Source organism: Crotalus tigris, unplaced genomic scaffold, assembly GCF_016545835.1.
Source record: "Crotalus tigris isolate CLP2741 ecotype Arizona unplaced genomic scaffold, ASM1654583v1 scf7180000017666.379230911805:20528666, whole genome shotgun sequence".
Classification (NCBI taxonomy): Eukaryota; Metazoa; Chordata; class Lepidosauria; order Squamata; family Viperidae; genus Crotalus; species Crotalus tigris.
The window spans coordinates 15312342-15318893 of NW_024096552.1; the positions used below are offsets into that span (position 1 = coordinate 15312342).

Consider the following 6552-nt stretch of genomic DNA (forward strand, 5'->3'; position numbering starts at 1 on the left):
TTCCCGTCCTTGCATATACATACAAACCTTTGGCCTTGTGAGTCCAGGCTGCATCTGACTGACTGTCCCTCAAGAGTGCCTCATCCCTCTGGCCTCTGCACACGGCGTGATTTGCACATTAAGTGGCCTTCTATGCTAGATATGCGAGCGCTTCCGTGCGCTCGTGGATGGAGGAGGATTTGACTGGCGGAGCCTCGATTTACAGGGACGACAGGAGACAGGGATTTCGACAGGTCAGGCGCAGATAGAAACAGGAGGTTGTCACGTGCTTTTCCAGCTGATGCGTCCAAGAGCTTTTGGCATTTGGCAGGTTACCGAAGCTTCTTGGACTTGAAAGAGTTCTCCGGTGGTTAATCAGCTTATGCTGGTAATTCCGAAAAGTGTAATTGGTAAAAAAGAGTCTAGAAACATTATCTCCTGGGCTAAACAAACAGCTCGTCACTGCTCAGTAATAGGCTGCTAATACTGGAGAAAGATCCTGGTTTTTTCTTTAATCATTTATTTGAATACTGGATTAACTGTGAATTGAATTAAACCCTGGAATGCAACACTTTGATAAAATTGCAACCTGTGACTTTGTACTTAGAAGGAAATGCCAGGCAGTGAGATGTTCAGATTGTTCCAAATATTAGTTATTTTGAGGTGCTTTCTGTTTCTTCTCAGAATACTTAAAGTTGAAGAACATAAGTTCATTATAAAAGCTCCTGTTCAGATCTATGCTAAAACAAAATAAAAATGCATTAAACAAATAAACTGCAACTTAATTTTGTGATAGAAGAAGCAAGTAAAGAAAACTTAAGCAGGAAAATGGATTAAAGGACCAAATTTATTTCATACCATCTTGCATTTTCAAGACCATGTTAGCTGAATTTTTGTATGAAGAAATTGGAAGGCAGTTCATTTTTAAACAATTCTGACATTTAACCAGTAAATTTGCATCCATCTATACTTGATTAGATAGTTTATACCAGTATTTTAAATTTGACATTTCCTCAATTTAGTAGACAAAACATTAGTCCAAATCTCATTAACTATGCCTCTATTCCTTACATACACACTTTATTCTTTTATACAGCATATGCATTATATTATGCTGGATGCTCTTCTCTGACATCAAACAGGAACACAATCTAAAAAAGTCTCTAGATGACAGAAAAATCAAGTCTGAAAATGTTGTAGTGCTATTAGGAGGGTGACTACGTATTTAACTAAGACAACGGAATGACCAGAACCCCAACTGTTGTTAAATGTAGTCTTAAATCATGTTAGATAAATAACTCTATCAGGATGTGCTCTGTTATCCTTAGGGAGAAATAGTTGATCAGTTGTGATAATAGTTGTCTTATTTTGGAAAAAGGGGTTTTGCAATCATATTGAGGCTATAGAACTTTGTTCATCAACTTGGAGGGGAAGGTTGTATAAAGGACAAGGGGAAGATTCCCACTTTATATCTCCAAAATGTTCCGTAGAGTGTTATAAAGTTGCTCACTTTCTACATTTGTTTCTGAAAAGTCACATTCAGTGGCCATATTTGGGCAAGGACCTCAGTTTATACCAGGGATGTCAAACTTTCAACGTCACATGACATGTTGTGACGTATCATGACTTTTTTTCCATTGCTGGCAATGGGGTGGGCACGGTTTTGGCATGACACATCTGGCCCATGTGCTGGAAGTTTGACACCCTTGATTTATACCAACTTAAACAAAAAGGTGAAATCTGAAAGCAGTTATACATTTCTGCTGAGGCTGAGAATTAAAGAGGGTTTGGACTGATTTCTTTATTCATTGATGTACAGTGGTCCTAAGAGCTGGATTGCAATTGGTGTAGGTTGAGGAGGGCTGGTTTTTTAGCTCAGCTAAAGACACATTAGAACAGCGTTTCTCAATGTTTGTGTGACGGCGACCCCCGTCACACAAATGTGCCGCACATGCGTGCCCCCCATGTGCGGCGGCGCCCCCACGCACAGCGTGCATGTGCGGCGGCGCCCGCACGCACGGTGTGCATGCGCGGCGATGCTCCCACGTGTGGTGCGCATGCGCGGCGGCGCCCCCTGAGGGGGGAAAATGGCGGATCGCATTGTTTGGCGACCCCCGTAAAATGGTCGATCGACCCCAAATGGGGTCACGACCTATAGGTTGAGAACCGCTGCATTAGAAGTAAGGATACCTTATAAAAACAAGAATCCAGTCAGTCCCTCCTCAACTATTTCAGGTCTATATAGCAGACTGCTTTACCTCTGAACATACCATTACTGGCAGAATGTCAGGAAATCTGTGTTCAAGGTCACCAAAACCTAAAGCCCAAAGCTGCTCAACAGGGTTGTGAAAGCATCAGTAAATTATGTAATGTTTTAGTTGTCTACAGCAGTGGTTCTTAACCTGGGCGATATTGCCCCCCAAGGGGCAATTTTGTTTTTCAGGGGGGCGATGGAACGAAAAGGGGTGACATGGGGCAAAGGAACGAAAAGGGGGCAATATGGGGGCGATGGAGCGAGATGTTTTGGGGACACTTTTGAGACTTTTTCGTACAGTGAATCGCTGTATATCTGTCGTACAAAAACATCAGATCACTATTAGTGGATTGAATTGTGTTTTCAAATGTTCCTCCAGCTAGCTTCAGTACAGAATGCCGTACATATGTGAATACGCATTGCTTATCTTCATGCGCATTGCGCAGCAGTCTCTACCCATATAGTGGCGCGCCATTGGCCAGAATGGGCAGTGATAGAGGGGGGAGCGCTTCTTTTGAAACATCACATGCTGACCAGCTGTCCCCTGTGATGTCAGCTGTAATGTCAACGTAACTGTTGAAACTAGGTTTATTGATGTCCACGTGTGTTTTTCTAGTGTTCCAGTGCAGTCAAAAATTTAATTTGCAGGTGATTTAAGAATGTGATTAACAAAAATGGTTCCAGACATCAAGAAATTGGCATCAGCTCACCAAGCATAAGGCAGCCATCGATGTTCCTTTTTTTTGCTTTTTGTGTACATAGATTTTTTTCGTTAATAATTGTCTGAGCTTTTATCGTTGTATTTGCTTGCATTGGATTTCACGTTCCAGTTTGAGTTTTCAGCTTCTTTTTCGAATTTTTGTTGTGCTCTGTAAAACATTTTTTGTGTCTCTTTGTATTGTACTTTTTTAGCACGCACTCCAGTTCGACATATTTTCTTTGTGTCTTTTTAATCCTTTTTACAGTGTGTGTGACTATATATACTTTCCTCGAATCTTAATTTAGTTTCAGAGTTTTCGTCTTGAAATTCTTAGTTCCTGCATTGCAGTTTGTTCTTATGCCCTTTTTATATTTCTTTTTGCGTCTTAAATTTCACTTGTAATTCAATCACTAAATGTTACTGTTTTTCTTTTCAGGCATTTCACTTTCTTGCAATTGAATTTTGTTTTCAGTGGTCATTACATTTAAGATAATAATGAAATACATGTATCACGAAGTTTGGGAATAAAGTGACGGGTGGCACCAAAATTTTTCACACAGTTGAGTTATGGGAAAAAGACTAGAAATAAATTATTTGCATCGATATGTCCTGATGACAATTTTAAAGAAAACAAAAAAAGTGTTTGCATAAATTGAAGAATTATTTCCTATGTTGTGATTGACAGGTTATGTTGGGGGAGGGGGGCGATGACAACTTCCTCATTGGCTCAAGGGAGCGATTCGTTCAAAAAGGTTAAGAACCACTGGTCTACAGTGCTTTTTTTGTTAAAAAAAAAAAAAAAAGGTGCCGGAACTCACATACGTCATACAACCTGCCTTGCCTACTCTACAAGGTTCCATCCAAAAAAGGTGCCGGAACTCCGTTCTGGGCGTTCTATGAGAAAAAAAGCCCTGGTTGTCTACAGTAGTTGGGGGAAGAAGGAATAACTGACTGTCATACAACATCTGGAATCAAATAAATGAGCCAGTTCAGTCTAGTGGTGAAGGTATCAGGATAAAAAAACTGGAGACCCACCTTAGCCATGAAGACCAATTGGATGACTCTGAGCCAATAATTCCTTCTCAGCCCAACTCACCTCACAGGATTGTTGTTAATGGGGAAAATAGGAATAGAAAAATGTGTTGAATATGTTCATTATCTTGAGTTATTTGTAAAAATAATAAAGGTGGAATATAAATAAATAGATATAAACTGCCTACATCTGGACTGTAAACATTGATCATCTGGGTTTTTTAGGGGTATTGGGGTGGATTGAGATAGGGAAACAGCTTGATCTATCCCATGCACTGAATGCATGCTATACAATTAATCCACAACTTGGGAAAACATTGCCATACAACCCATGGCTTTTCAACCAGTGGTACATGTATCACCTGTGGTACATTGGCACATAGCAGGTGGTATGCCCAGGGAAGCAGGGGGCGGAAAGAGCCAAAGTGGTGCAGCACAGGACTTGTGATGAGTGAGTCTTCAGGAGCTACAGGGCTGCTGGGGCGAGGCAAAGACCCCAGGATCGGCACTTCCAACACACCCGGAAGAGAAAGGAGGAGGAGGGGGCGGAGACAGGAAGGGATATAAAAGGTGGCAATTTGGGTGGGAGAGGGAGAGAAAAAAAAGACGCAGCCTTGGGAAGAGGAGGAAGAGTCAGCTGGAGCTGCACTGAAGGTAAAAGAAGAAGGGGGGACGAGAGAGGAGAGGATAAAAAACAGGCCAGATGTGTACATGGGTGGCAGCAACAAACAGGTAAGAAACGCGGCTAGTGAAGGGTCGCGGCATGAGAGTCCATGTTGCCTGCACCATGCCGCCCATCCCCATCCCCCAGCCTGCCCAATTTCGGCAGGCAGCAGAGCACTCTCCTCACCATGCGGAGAGGCTGGGCCGGCTAGGTGAGGTTAATCAATGACAAGAATGAGCCAGTGGCTGTGCTGTCGGTGGCCATGGCTTGAAAGACAAGAACTGCACAATGTTAAGAGCATGGCGGGAAGATATTTGTAATGAGGGAGGGAGAAAAACAGGCACCCCCTGAAGGAGATCAGTAAATGGCCCTCGCCCTCTTCACACAGCCGTGGACTCTGGGGAGGGGACCCCGTGAGTGGCATGAGAGTCCACGTTACCTGCAATACACCGCCCAGACCCCAGCCTGGTTTTGGCAGGCAGTGGCATGGTCTTCTGATTGCATGGAACGGCCAGGCAAGGCGAACCTGCCTGTGCGTGCAGAGGCAGAGGCGAGCGTATGTGCCTAGCGCCTGTCCCGGGTGAAAGGGAAGCGTTGAGAATGCAATCTGTGTGGCAAAACAGTCACCCGGGACGACAGGCATCAGGCGCATGCACTTGCCTCTGCGCGCACAGATCTCCTTCAGGGGATGCCTGTTTTTCTCCCTCATTACAAATATCTTCCCGCCACTCTGCTCTTAACACAGTGCGGCTCTTGTCCAGCAATTTACAGTGGCCTTTGAAGCCATGGCCACCGGCAGTACAGCTGCCAGCCATGCTGGTGGCCGCCCTCCTCCCCTTGTCTCTTCCTGGGCACAGAGGGAGGGAGGGAATGAGGGAAGGAAGGAAGGAGGGAGGGAAGGAAGAAAGGAAGGAAGGGACAATGAGAGGGAAGGAAAGAAGGAAGGAAGGAAGGAACGAAGGAACGAACAATGAGAGGGAGGGAAGGAAGGAAGCGACAATGGAAGAGAGGGAAGGAAGGAAGAAATGGAAGAAAGGAAGAAAAGGTAGGGAGGGAGGGAGGGAGGGACAGTGCAAGGGAGGGAGGGAAGGAAGGAAGGGACAAGGAGGGAAGGAAGAAAGGAAGGAAGGAAGGGACAATGGGAGGGAGGGAAGGAAGGAAGGAAGGAAGGGACAGTGGGAGGGAGGGAGGGAAGGAAGGTGCCCACCCAGTCCCACTTCCCTCCACCAGAGACCCATGGATGCCCCCCACAGCCCCGCCCACACCCCCCATAGGCGCCCCGTAACCTGAGTGATGAGCTGGCCACATACCCCCAGCCATTGACTTTGCTTATCAAAAAATTGCAAAAGGTGATCACATGACCCTGGGACACTGTGACCATCATAAGTATGAATCAGTTGCCAAGCATCTGAGTGTAAATCACATGACCCTGGGGATGCTGCAACAGTCATAGGTGTGAAAAATGGTCATAAGTCACACTTTTCAGTGCCATTGTAACTTCAAACAGTCACTAAGCGAATTGTTGTAAGTCGAGGACTACCTGTACTTTATCATTTTTTCCTCTTTTTTTGGTCCTCACATTTTTGACATCTTGCTAGGCAACTGGTGGTACTCGGATATTGCCATATCCTAAAAGTGGTACAATGGGTGAAAAGGTTGGTATAGACAGTACTTACATGAGACTACATTGTTTGGACATAATTAGGCACTACACTGCATCTCCTTAAACCTTTACTTGTTTAGTTTAATTTGACAGCTGATCTTGTAGCAATCATCCTGGAAAAAATGTGTAAATTATATTGTATAACACTCACCCTCACTAAGCACTGATGGATATCTTATTATTCAGACAGGACCTAAATTGTGATAATCATTTATGCACACATGATGTCCCTAAGTGCCATTTCTATAACTTCATCTGAC

At 44.2% G+C, this 6552-nt stretch overlaps 1 protein-coding gene across 1 annotated transcript in view; it reads right to left on the minus strand.

Annotated features, from left to right (window-relative positions):
* The window catches only part of EEPD1 (endonuclease/exonuclease/phosphatase family domain containing 1), a 46981-nt gene extending 46434 nt beyond the window's left edge, over positions 1 to 547 (minus strand). Inside the window, exon 1 of the mRNA XM_039336786.1 lies at positions 28 to 547. The gene's annotated coding sequence lies outside the window, so the exon portion shown is untranslated. The remainder of the gene's footprint in view (positions 1 to 27) is intronic.
* Between the last annotated feature and the right edge of the window lie 6005 nt (positions 548 to 6552).